The following is a 14,221-nucleotide window of genomic DNA, read 5'->3' on the forward strand; positions in this document are numbered from 1 at the left end:
AAGGTCTTCAATTACATTCACTTAAACACAGACAATGGCAAAATTTCAGTCTTAGTATTACTAGATCTCAGTGCTGCATTCGACACAGTCGATCACAACATATTACTCGACCGTCTGGAAAACTGGGTGGGACTTTCGGGCACAGCATTAAAATGGTTTGAATCCTACTTGAAGGACAGGGACTACTTTGTGTCTATAGGTAATTACACATCTGAGCGTGCAAACATTACATGTGCAGTTCCCCAGGGCTCCATTCTGGGGCCTCTTCTGTTTAACATCTACATGCTTCCACTGGCTCAGATCATGAAAAACATCAAAATATGTTACCATAGTTACGCAGACGACACACAAATCTACATAACAATATCACCAGGAGACTATAGTCCAATACAAGCACTGAGTAGATGCATTGAGCAAATCAACGATTGGATGAACCAGAATTTTCTCCAATTAAACAAAGAGAAAACTGAAATAATTGTTTTTGGAGCCAAGGAAGAACGATTAAAAGTTAGCACCCAGCTTCAAATGGTAATGCTAAAAACAACAAAGCAAGCCAGAAACTTAGGAGTAGTCATGGACTCAGACCTGAACTTCAACAGCCACATAAAAACAGTCATAAAGTCAGCCTACTATCACCTTGTCAGAACTGAACGAGGAGGAGGACACAAATGCAGGCTCAGACACAGGGCAGATCAGTCTTCGGCGATTAATCGGTCCAAGTCAGTACACAGGTAGGCAAAACAGAGGCAACAGTACCATATAGGAGCAGGCAAGAACCAGTGGTCGAAAATACAGGCAAAGGTCGAGATCACAAGGTCACAAGATTTCGAGAGCTGGAACGAGGTGATACCAAGTAGCATACACCACGAACTGGCAATGGGAACTAAAACACAAAAGGCTTCAATACAGACTAGCAGGGGATAACGAGACACAGGTGAAACACATCAGGGCGTGGCCAACAATCACATGAGGGTAAACGACCTGACAGGAAATGGGACCTGAAACAAGAGGAGATGTGAGACACCAAAATAAAACAAGAATGCAAACTCTAATACTAAAAACCAATAAGAAACAGAAACTAGATCAAACGCGAGACCTGACAGTACCCCCCCCTCCACGGCCGGCTCCTGACGGCCCAGGATCTTCAGGATGTTGGCGCCGATAGTCCCTGATAAGTTCCGGGTCGCATATGTTGCGAGCTGGCACCCAAGACCGCTCCTCAGGTCCATACCCCTCCCAATCCACAAGATACTGACAACCACGACCACGCCGGCGCATCCCCAGCAACCGGCTGACCGTAAACACTGGACCCCCATCAAGGAACCGGGGGGGCGGAGGGGGTGTGGAGGCAGGGACCAGAGGACTCTCCTTAAATGGCTTCAGACGGGAGACATGGAAAGTAGGGTGGACCCTCATGGCACGGGGGAGTTTGAGACGAACCGCCACAGGATTGATGACCTTCGATATGGGGAAAGGACCAACAAAACGAGGAGCCAGCTTCCGGGATTCCACCCTCAGCGGTAAGTCTCGAGTGGAGAGCCACACCCTTTGACCAGGCGAGTATACTGGAGCCGGCGTTCTTCCACGGTCAGCCATCCTCTTGTAACGCGCAGAACTGCGCAACAGCATCTGACGAGCCCCATTCCAAACCTTGCGACAGCGACGGACGAGAGCCTGAGCGGAGGGCACACTGGACTCCTTCTCCACAGCAGGGAACAATGGCGGTTGATAACCATAGGCACACTGGAATGGAGAGAGACCAGAGGATGAGCAAGGAAGTGTGTTGTGTGCATACTCCACCCAAATAAGGTGTTTGCTCCAAGTTGAAGGGTTCTGTGCCACCAAGCACCGCAGTCCTGTCTCCAATTCCTGGTTAAGGCGTTCAGTCTGTCCATTGGATTCCGGGTGATAACCAGATGTAAGGCTGACCGTGGCGTCCAACAGAGAACAAAACTCCTTCCAAAACCTGGACATGAACTGAGGCCCCCGGTCAGACACAATGTCTCTGGGAAATCCATGAATGCAAAAAACATGAGACAGCATGACCTCTGCCGTCTTCTTGACGGAGGGAAGCTTGTGCAACGCAATGAAATGGACCATCTTAGAAAATCTGTCCACTACAGTCATGACTGAGGTGTTACCTTCAGAAGAGGGCAAGCCCGTGACAAAGTCCATGGAGATGTCTGACCAGGGGCGGGAGGGGACAGGCAGCGGATTCAGGAGGCCAAAGGCGGCCCGACGGGAGGTCTTGTTCTGAGCACAAATACTGCAGGCGGCGACGTACTCCTTAATCCCCCTCTCCATGGAAGGCCACCAAAACCGCTGTTTGGCCACAAACAGGGTTCGGCGGACACCGGGATGACAGGAGATCCGAGACGTATGAGCCCAGTGAATCACCTGTGAACGAAGAGACTCGGGAACAAACAGACGATTAGAAGGACACCCTAGCGGAGACTGAACACCAGCAGTTGCCTCGGAAACTCTCTTCTCAATCTCCCAAGTAACCGCCCCAACAAAACAGGAAGCAGGCAGAATGGGAGTTGAAACCTTAGGGGATGGGTCAGGATCAAACTGTCTGGAGAGAGCATCAGGTTTGCCATTCTTGGCACCAGGGCGGTAAGACAGTACAAAATCAAATCGATTAAAGAAGAGAGCCCACCTTGCTTGGCGCGAGTTGAGGCGTTTGGCTGACTTGATGTATTCCAGGTTTTTGTGGTCTGTCCAAACTAGAAACGGCTGCTTGGTACCCTCCAACCAATGTCTCCATTCCTCCAAGGCTGTTTTAACCGCTAACAGTTCACGGTTACCCACATCGTAATTTCTCTCAGGAGAAAGCTTCTTTGAGAAGAAAGCGCAGGGATGTAATCGACCATCTGTGGGGGATTTCTGTGAGAGTACGGCCCCGATGCCCACACCCGAGGCGTCCACCTCAACCACGAACTGGAGTGACGGGTCAGGGTGAACCAGGATGGGGGCTGAGGAGAAGCTCCTCTTGAGTCTCATAAATGCAGTTTCTGCTTGAGAGGACCAAGAGAAAGGCACGTGGGGTGAGGTAAGAGCATGGAGTGGTGCAGCAGTGACACTAAAGTTCCGGATAAACTTCCTATAAAAATTAGCAAACCCAAGGAACCCCTGAAGTCGCTTACGACTGGAGGGTGTAGGCCAGGTGGCCACAGCACTGACCTTGCTCGGGTCCATCTGTATACCAGCAGGTGATACAACATAACCAAGGAATTGAACAGTGTTAACATGAAATTCACATTTCTCAGCTTTCACAAACAGATCATTCAGGAGCAAACGTTCTAGCACCTGGTGTACATGCTGCACATGGGAAGTCTCGTCTGGAGAAAAAATCAAAATGTCATCAAGGTACACAAACACAAATCGGTTCAGCATGTCCCGTAATACATCATTAACCATGCCTTGAAAAACTGCTGGAGCATTAGTAAGACCAAACGGCATGACCAGATATTCATAATGACCACTGGGTGTGTTAAACGCAGTTTTCCATTCATCCCCGTCCCTTATCCTCACCAGATGATACGCATTTCTAAGATCTAACTTAGTGAATACTGCAGCGTCTTTTAACAGTTCAAATGCAGAGGAGATAAGAGGAAGAGGGTATCTGTTCTTAACAGTAATGTCATTGAGTCCTCTGTAGTCAATGCAGGGCCGAAGTGTTCCATCCTTCTTATCCACAAAGAAGAATCCAGCTCCTGCAGGTGAAGAAGGTCTGATGATCCCAGCAGCAAGGGCACCGTCAATGTACTTTTCCATGGCGAGCCGCTCAGGTGAAGACAAGGAGTAGAGATGGCCCTTAGGAGGCGCTGTACCTGGCAGAAGGTCGATGCAGCAGTCGTACGGTCTATGCGGCGGAAGAGATGTGGCCTTGGCCTTGTTGAACACCTCCTTTAGGTCTAGATAATACGAGGGAACCTTGAGATCTGGAAAATCCTCCTCCCTTGAACGGGGAGGCTGCCGGAGGGTGGTCCTGGAAGATCCCAGCAAACTGCTCCTTGACGGATCCTTCATAGACTCAGGAGAAGAACCATGCAGATAGATGAGTTTACAGTTATTCCCCCAAGAAATTACTTCCCCAGTACCCCAGTTCATGTGAGGATTATGGTAAGACAGCCAAGGGAGCCCCAAAACCAGAGGATGAAGAGGACAGTCGAGGAGATGAAAACTGAAGGTCTCAAGGTGATTACCTGCCACGATGAGTTGAACAGGTTGAGTTCGGTGAATTACCCTGTACAGTAGGCGCCCATCCAGTGCACTAGCCTCCATAGGATCTTGAAGCTGTTCACGTTCCAGCTTCAATTCATCAGCCAAGCGAATGTCCATGAAGTTCTCATCTGCCCCAGAATCAACCAAAGCCTGCAGGGAGTGCCACTGGGAATGCACCAACAATTGTACCGTCGACAATGGACGAGAGGAACGGCTCATAGGAGTGGTACAGCTCACCAATGTCCTCTCTTTCATTGGTGAGCTTTGTCTTTTACTGAACAGCTGTTCAACAAATGTCCCAGTTCACCACAGTAAAAACACCTCATTTCCCTTAGGCGGCGCTGCCGTTCCTCCGGACTGAGTTTGGCTCGTCCCACCTGCATGGGCTCCTCCGAAGATGCAGGTGGCGCTGTAGGCTGACTGGACCGGCCGAGAGGGAAGAAGTCCCGACTGGAAGGTGAAGGGCGACGCTGCCGCCACTGCTGGGAGGAGGACCGAACTGCAGCCGATCTCCTCTCTCGATCTCTCTCTCTGAGCCTAGCGTCAATTTGGATAGCCAGGGAAATCATAGACTCGACGTCGGAAGGCAGGGTTAGAGGAGCCAATTGATCTTTGATAGCTTCAGACAATCCATTGCGAAAAGCATCCAACAAAGCAGCCTCATTCCATCCACCCTTAGCAGCAACAGTTCGAAAGTCAATAGCAAAATCCATAACAGAGCGATTACCTTGTTTCATGGAGACCAGGTTCTGTGAAGCCTCTCGGCCAGGATTGGAGTGATCAAACGTGCGGGACAGAGCTTCCATGAACAGGACCGATGTCTGGCAAACAGGAGAATTCCGAGACCACTCCGCCCTGGCCCAAGCCTCCGCCCTACCCGACAGGTGCGTGATGATAAAGGCTACCCTTGAGCGTTCTGATGAAAAGGAAGCCGCTTGAAGTTCGAAATGCAGTCCACACTGAATCAAAAAAGGTCTACATTTCTCCGATTCCCCCGAAAAGTTTTCCGGTCTTGCCAGGTGGACGAATGGAGATGCTGCAGCAGCCGCGGCCATCGGAGCTCCTGGAGACACAGACAAGGAAACAGACTCGGCAGGCACGGGAGCCGCAGCAGGAAACAAAGAATTCAGCCGAGTAACCAGGTCTTCAAACCGAGAACTTAAAGTGTTCACCTGTGAACCGATGTCTGCCTGGAACCCCTGCTGACGCTCGCCGAGATCCCGGAACCCGGCGACGATCGAGGAGAGTTGACCCTCGTAATGCGAGATGCGCTCCTCTTGCTTCTGGAGCGCTGCACGAAAAGGATCAGAGCCCGCTGAGTCCATTGTTGGCCAGTTCGTAATGTCAGAACTGAACGAGGAGGAGGAAACAAATGCAGGCTCAGACACAGGGCAGATCAGTCTTCGGCGTTTAATCGGTCCAAGTCAGTACACAGGTAGGCAAAACAGAGGCAACAGTACCATATAGGAGCAGGCAAGAATCAGTGGTCGAAAATACAGGCAAAGGTCGAGATCACAAGGTCACAAGATTTCGAGAGCTCGAACGAGGTGATACCAAGTAGCATACACCACGAACTGGCAATGGGAACTAAAACACAAAAGGCTTAAATACAGACTAGCAGGGGATAACGAGACACAGGTGAAACACATCAGGGCGTGGCCAACAGACTAGCAGGGGATAACGAGACACAGGTGAAACACATCAGGGCGTGGCCAACAATCACATGAGGGTAAACGACCTGACAGGAAATGGGACCTGAAACAAGAGGAGATGTGAGACACCAAAATAAAACAAGAATGCAAACTCTAATACTAAAAACCAATAAGAAACAGAAACTAGATCAAACGCGAGACCTGACACACCTAAAGAATATATCAAGGATTAAAGGACTTATGTCTCAGCAGGATTTGGAAAAACTTGTCCATGCATTTATCTTCAGCAGGCTCGACTACTGTAACAGTGTCTTTACAGGTCTCCCTAAAAAGTCGATCAGACAGCTGCAGTTAATTCAGAACGCTGCTGCTCGAGTCCTCACTAAGACCAACAAAGTAGATCACATTACTCCAGTTCTGAGGTCTTTACACTGGCTTCCTGTCTGTCAAAGAATTGATTTCAAAATACTACTGTTGGTTTACAAAGCACTGAATGGTTTAGGGCCAAAATACATTTCTGATCTTCTGCTTAGCTACGAACCACCCAGACCTCTCAGATCGTCTGGGACAGGTCTGCTCTGTGCCCCCAGAGTCAGAACTAAACATGGAGAGGCAGCATTTAGTTTTTATGCACCACATATCTGGAACAAACTCCCAGAAAACTGCAGGTCTGCTGCAACTCTCAGCTCTTTTAAATCTAGACTGAAGACTTTTCTGTTTGCCGCTGCCTTTCAGTAAACAATACAATTTATTAATTACCTATATTGCACTGTAACTTCTATTCCTGGTTTTATTCTATTTTAAATATTTTATTTGATTGCTTTTAATTTTGTAATTATTTTATCTGAATAATCTAATAATCGTTTTACATCTAAATGTCATTTCATATGTGTTTCTTTCCAATGCTTATAATGTTTTATGTAAAGCACTTTGAATTACCTTGTTGTTGAAAGCTGCTATACAAATAAACTTGCCTTGCCTTACTGAAGCAGTAATGTGGGAAATGGGGTTCCCAGATGTTTGGGGAATCTGGCCCCGTTGACATTTGTTTATTGACTGGACTAAGTGGGACCCGTTGGGTCCCATTCTCACACAGGAGGACTGGACCCCAAACGTAACATTCCACCTCTCCACCAATTCCAATATTCCGCCACTCACACATAGCCCCCAACCTGATGGGTTCCCGTTGTGATACCTCTGATCCCCCCTCCTCCCCTCCCCCCCACCACTCTGCCCCTTGCCCCCGACCAGTGGGGGGAGACTGCTGCCCCCTGCCGCTGCCATGGCCTGCCGTGAGGGGGTGTGAGGGGATGGGGGTGTGTGGGTGGGGTTGGTGAGCCCCGCCAGTACCCGACTCACTCAATCCCCCACTCTCAGTCCTCACTTCCCCAGGATCTCGAGCTTGCAGCAATCAGGCAGGCTCCGTGCTCCGGCCAGCTTCTGGACTCACAGTTCACTGACTCACGGCTTCTGGACTCACAGTTCACTGACTCACGGCTTCTGGACTCACAGTTCACTGACTCACTCACAGCTTCTGGACTCACAGTTCACTCACTCACGGCTTCTGGACCCACAGTTCACTCACTCATGGCTGCCAGACTCACAGTTCACTCACACGGCTTCTAGTCTGGACTCACAGTTCACTCATTTACGGCTTCTGCACTCACAGTTCACTCACTCAAGGCTTCTGGAATTACAGTGCACTGACTCACAGTTTCAGGACTCACAATTCACTGACTGACGGCTTCTGGGCTCACAGTTCACCCACTCATGATATCTGGACACAGTTCACTCACTCACGGCTTCTGGATTACCAGTACATTCACTCACGCCTTCTGGACTAACAGTTCACTCAATCACGAATGCTGCACTCAACTCTCACTCACTCACGACTTCTGGACTCACAGTTCACTAACTTACAGCTTCTGGAATCATAGTTCACTCACTCATGGCTTCTGGACTCACAGTTCACTGACTGACGGCTTCTGGACTCACAGTTCACAGACTCTCAGCTTCTGGACTCACAGTTCCCAGACTCACGGCTTCTGGACTCACAGTTAACTCACTCACGGCATCTGGACTCACAGTTCACTCACTCACGGCTTCTGGACTCACAGTTCACCCACTCACGAAAGCTGCACTCGACTCTCACTCACTCATGGCTTCTTGACTCGACTCTCACTCACGACTCACGCCCGGCTCCAGGACTTTATTCTCCTCGCCCTGGTGATTGACAGCGAGTGCCGGAAGGAGCGTTATCTTCCTGGCGACTGACAGGCGAGAAGACCAATCTACTGATCTCACGATTTTTAAACCTTCATAACTCATGTAATATTCCACCTATGAACCTGGTGCGGTTGGAGCAGAGGGAAACGGTAAGGTGGCAAAAAAATCCTGGCGATATAGGGTACCGTTTTTGCTCCAATTTAAAAACAACGCAAACCAGAAGAGGACAAGATGAGAGTTTTAGTAATAGTATAGATAATTAAAGTGTTAGGTTTAAAAACCCAATCTGATGTGGGGGATCCGTGCATCCGTGTCTTTCCGAATAGGAAACCATGGATGACTACGGAGGTCCAGCGTCTTCTGAAGGAGCGGGACTTGGCCCACAAATCTGGCAACAAAGAACTGTACAGCGCTGCCAGACACAACCTTAAGCGGGGCATTAATTCAGCTAAAATGGCCTACAAGGAGAAGATCGAGGACCATTTCACCTCCAGGGATACAGCACGCATGTGGCAGGGAATACATCACCTAACAAACCTCAGGGGCAGCAGGGACCCTCCGACAGCTGCAAATACATCGCTGGCAGAGGAGCTCAACCACTTTTTTGCCCGTTTCGAGAGAGGTCCGAATGAAAGGACCTCTCTCCAACTGCTGACCAGCCACTTACCCTCCAGTTAGAGGAGGTAAAGCGGGCCCTGAGAACTGTTAATGCTAGTAAGGCTGCAGGCCTGGATGAGATCCCAGGCAGGGTGCTCCGGGACTGTGCTCACCAGCTTGCTGGGGTATTCACGGACATTTTTAACCTTTCCCTAGCACACTCCTCCGTGCCAACGTGCCTGAAAACCACCACTATCATCCCGGTGCCCAAGCAGACAATCATCAACTCCCTCAATGGCTACAGGCCCGTTGCTCTTACATCTGTAGTCTCCAAGTGCTTTGAAAGGCTGGTCCTAGGTCACCTTAAATTATCTCTCCCCCCCTCACTCGACCCACACCAGTATGCATATAGGGCTAATAGATCTACAGAGGATGCCATAAACACTGTCCTCCATGCTGCACTACAACACCTAGAGGAGAAGGGGTCATATGTCAGGATGCTTTTTGTTGATTACAGCTCAGCTTTTAATACAATCATACCCAGCAAGCTGATCACAGAAATGCTAGACCTTGGCCTCAGCAGTCAACTGTGTCGATGGATATTGGACTTTCTCAGTGAACGCCCACAGACGGTGAGACTTGGACCCTACACCTCGACATCCCTGACCCTCAGCACAGGAGCACCGCAGGGCTGTGTGCTCAGTCCGCTCCTCTACGCCCTATACACACATGACTGCTTGCCCCATCACCCCGCAAATAGGATCATAACATTTGCGGACGATACAACCGTGGTGGGGCTCATCTCAAATGGGAACGAGGTCGCCTATAGAGAGGAGCTGCACAGACTTTCTGAGTGGTGTGCTCACAACAATCTCTCTCTGAACACTAAAAAGACAAAGGAGATCATCACTGATTTCAGACGACATAGAGCGGAGCTCAGGCCACTGGAGATAGGGGGCGAGGAGTGGAGAGGGTGCCTAGTTTTAAATTTCTGGGGATCAACATCAGTGAGGATCTTAAATGGTCTGTGAATTCTGCTGTAGTTGTAAAAAAGGCGCAACAGAGACTTTACTTCCTCAGAAAACTGAGGAAGGCCCATTGCTAAACTGCTGGAGTCTTTCTACCGCTGTTCGGTAGAAAGCATACTGACTTACTGCATAACTGCCTGGTTTGGGAACTGTTCAGCAGCTGACAGAGCAGCTCTCCAGAGGGGGATAAAAACTGCCCAGGGTATCATTGGACTCCCTCTGCCCCCTCTGGAGGACATTTACCACTCCAGATGCCGCAGCAGGACCTGTAATATCGTGAAAGACGTTACACATCCTTGTTACCACCTTTTCACACTGCTGCCCTCAGGAAAAAGGTACAGGTCGCTAAAGTCACGCACTGCCAGACTCAAGAACAGCTTTTACCCATCAGCAATCTTGGAACTGAACTCTGTCTCGGGAGTGGGTTATGGAGAAGGAGGGGGGGTGGGAGACAGTGTTAATTTATGTAAATGTGAATCCATGGGTGGGTTTGGGGAGGGAGGGAGTGTAAGAAATATGAGTATGTGAATGTTTGAAGTTCTTTTAAATGGAGAGACACAGTAATCTCCAAAGATCATAGAGGAGCAAGATAGACCACTCCTCCGAAATCCAATGGACTGACGTGTAGTACGTGACGGAATGTCACGGCCGCCATTTCTTTAAGCGACACGCGACTTCCGGTATGCCACCCGCTGTGATCCAAAGCAAAGATTATAGAGCTCCTCTATAATCTTTGATCCAAAGCAAAGATCCTCGAGTATCTTGTAGCGGGAACAGCCCCCTCCTTTGCGTAGTTTCCCTTGCATTGTATTGTGCAGTTTCCCTTTAACACACACTGCACAAAATTAAATTTAACGTATATATATTTTATATATTTTATATGAATGTGTCTGTGTGTGAGAGGCAAGTTAGAGATAATAAAGTTTATTCTCATGGATCAGAAGCAACTTTGATTTAAATAATCACTATTAATTAATTTGTCTTGTAAGATGATGTACATAAACCATAAAGGCAATTATATATATAATTATATAATAATAATAAATATATGCAGATATATATATTTATACACATACATATATATACACACATACATACATACGTATACACATACAAATGCACACATACATATGGATACATTTATATACATACATACACACATATATAAACATATATATACATACATATATACACACATATACATATACATGCATATATACACATACATGCATATATACACATACATATATATTTATACACATGATCATTTTCCAACGATCAATAGATTTACGATCAGTGGATTGGAGGATAGCTAATGCTATCCCACTTTTCAAGAAAGGAGCGTGAATGAAAACGGGGAATTACAGACCAGTTAGCCCGACTTTGGTGGTGTGAAAGATGCTGGAGTCAATTATTAAAGATGTAATAATGGGGCATTTGGATAGCAGTAAAAGAATTAGTCCAAGTCAACATGGATTTATGAAAGGGAAATCATGTTTGACTAATCTTCTGGATTTTTTTGCCGCAAGGCTTGGTGTTGGGGCCGCAACTGTTTACCATATATATTAATGATTTGGAAAGGGAATTAGGAGCAAAACTAATGCATACATACCTACATATTTAAATTCATCTGATAAGTTGGTCAAATAACATGGGCACCTTCTTGTTTTTTTTGAGACATGGATTTTTTAAATGTGAATGTCTCATAGCAACACATTTGTTGGTCAGCAGTATTTTGTACCAACCCCCACAATTTCAAATAATTGTAAATTGAACTTCTTAACTTCGGTAGGCGGCGCGACTCACGTCAGCAGCGGCCTCTGCAGTCCGTCTGCGTTTTTATTATTTTATGTCTATGTTTTTATGTAGTTTTTGTTATTTTTGTTGGGGTATGTGTGTGGGGGGGTGGGGGTGGGGGTGGTGTGGGGGGGTTGGGGGTAACTTTTAAATCTCTCCCTGCACGGGAGACCCGACCTTTTCTTTGTCGGGTCTCCGTTGTCGTTGGGGCTGCAACGAGGAGCGGCCTCCAACAGGAAGACCGGAGCTGTGGTGCCGACTACTCACCTCACCGTCGCGGAGCTGGCCGAGTCCAGAGCGGGTGGAGCTGTGGTGGACGCTGCTGCGGCCCGACCCCCGGAGATTCGGTGGCTGCAACTGCGGGTTTGGCGGACGGCGGCACCGGGAGCCCGCGGGTCCCTGGAGGGAGTCCGCTTTTCGGGGCTTCCACAGCGGCGACTTCTCCCGCCCGAGTTGCGGGGTTGAAGAGCTCCTCGAGCGGGGCCTTACAGCACCGCCCCGCGCGGCTTGGAATGGCTGCGGGACTCTGCGAGCGCACGCCGGGGGCTCTAACACCAAGACCCGGTGTGCGGCCTTGCATCACCCGGCATGGCTTTAATGGCCACGGGACAATCGCCATCGCCCGCCGGGGGCTTTGACTTTGACTTTGACTCTGACATCGGGGGGGAGAGTGCAGTGGAGAGAGAAGTTTTTTTGGCCTTCCATCACAGCAATGTGATGGATGTTTATGTAAATTATGTTGTGTCTTGGGTCTATTTGTTTGTAATGTATGGCTGCAGAAACGGCATTTCGTTTGGACCTCAAGGGGTCCAAATGACAATAAATTGAATTGTATTGTATTAAACAAGGAAAACAATTTTTATTTACATCATTTTGTGTGGCTGTCAAGGTGGCTGTGTTGACTGTAATTATGAGACTGCCGGGCAGTATCACTGTGAATGGCGGTGGCTGTGTGTTTTAATGCAAGTGTGAAAAGGAGAGTAAATTTAAAGAGACAATGTGAGAACCATCAGGGTTTCATCCAAGAACCAATTTAAAGGCAAGTTTCCATCAATTACAGTATTTTAATTGAAAATCTTACTCTTAATATTCTTCCTAATTAGGCTTTTTGTGTTCCCTCTTGAACCTTGTGTCTCCCAGAGCCTCTGGGGAGGTTCTGGAGATACAATAATCCAATCTTGAGGCAAATAACCATCTTTAAAACTGGCATTGCCTGCCTTTAATTCTACATTCTCCGAGGATGCTGGATGCCGCGACAATCTCTTGCAACAAGTACAGAAAGGCAGGCAACTGCAAAAAGATCAGAGAGGAAAGAGTATGGAAGGGAAAGGCTTTTCAGAATCAGAATCAGATTTTATTTGCCATGTTTTGCAACATACGAGGAATTTCATTGGCCAGGTCAGTCATACAATTAAAAGCAACAGCACTCAAATACACATTTTAATACGGACATTCACCACAGTGACTCCTACACATTCCTCATTGTGATGGAAGGCGAAATAAAGTTCAAGTCCCTTCCTTTTGTTCTTCCTCGGTCGGGGGCCTCAAGCCCCCCGTTCAAACTCCGTTCAATGGTGAACTCCTCTTGGTCTCCAGGCCTATAGTGCTGCACAAATCACTGCACCACATGCATCTATTTATTCCCTTTTCACATGGTTCATGCAGCTGGATATTAACTTGCCGACATGGAAAGAGATGCAGTGAGCATTCAATAGTTCAGACTTCTGGGTGAATTAAGGGGCTGCTTGATGGGCTGAGGGTTATCGAGATTGTCTGATTGTCATTCTTTTGGAAGAACTGATGGAAGTTCTTATGGAAAAGCTGATGAATTGACTACGGGATGAGCTGGTGGGCTCGAGGATTGCTGGATGAGTGTTCTAGAAACATAGAAAATAGGTGCAGGAGGAGGCCATTTGGCCCTTCGAGCCAGCACCGCCATTCATTGTGATCATGGCTGATCAGCCCCAATCGATAACCCGTGCCTGCCTTCTCCCCATATCCCTTGATTCCACGAGCCCCGATCTATCTAACTCTCTCTTAAATCCACCCAGTGATTTGGCCTCCACTGCTCTCTGTGGCAGGGAATTCCACAAATTCACAACTCTCTGGGTGAAAAAGTTTTTCTCTCACCTCAGTCTTAAATGGCCTCCCCTTAGTTCTAAGACTGTGGCCCCTGGTTCTGGACTCGCCCAACATTGGGAACATTTTTCCTGTATCTAGCTTGTTCAGTCCTTTTATTCATTTATATGTTTCTATAAGATCCCCTTGCATCTAACAAGAGTGTTTTATTGTCATGTAGAACAATTTCCTGCATCTAGCTTGTCAGATAGAACAATTAAATTCTTACTTTCAGCAGCACAACAGAATCTGTAAACATAGTACACTGTAGACAATATGATAAGATACCCCCTCATCCTTCTAAACTCCAGTGAATACAAGCCTAGTCTTTTAAATCTTTCCTCATATGACAGTTATGTTAGGTTATTTGATGGTTAGGACAGGTTTAGAGGGGTATGGGCCAAATGCAGGCATGTGGGACTAGTGTAGATGGGACATGTTGGCCAGCGTGGGCAAGTTGAGCTGAAGGGCCTGCTTCTAAGCTGTGAGACTCTATGACTAGGTGATCTGTTGAGGCTGGTGGTATGCCATGAGGGACAATGGGCATGGACCTTTGTAAACCACCACCTGGTTGAG

This window comes from Amblyraja radiata, chromosome 12 (genome assembly GCF_010909765.2).
Source record: "Amblyraja radiata isolate CabotCenter1 chromosome 12, sAmbRad1.1.pri, whole genome shotgun sequence".
NCBI lineage: Eukaryota > Metazoa > Chordata > Chondrichthyes > Rajiformes > Rajidae > Amblyraja > Amblyraja radiata.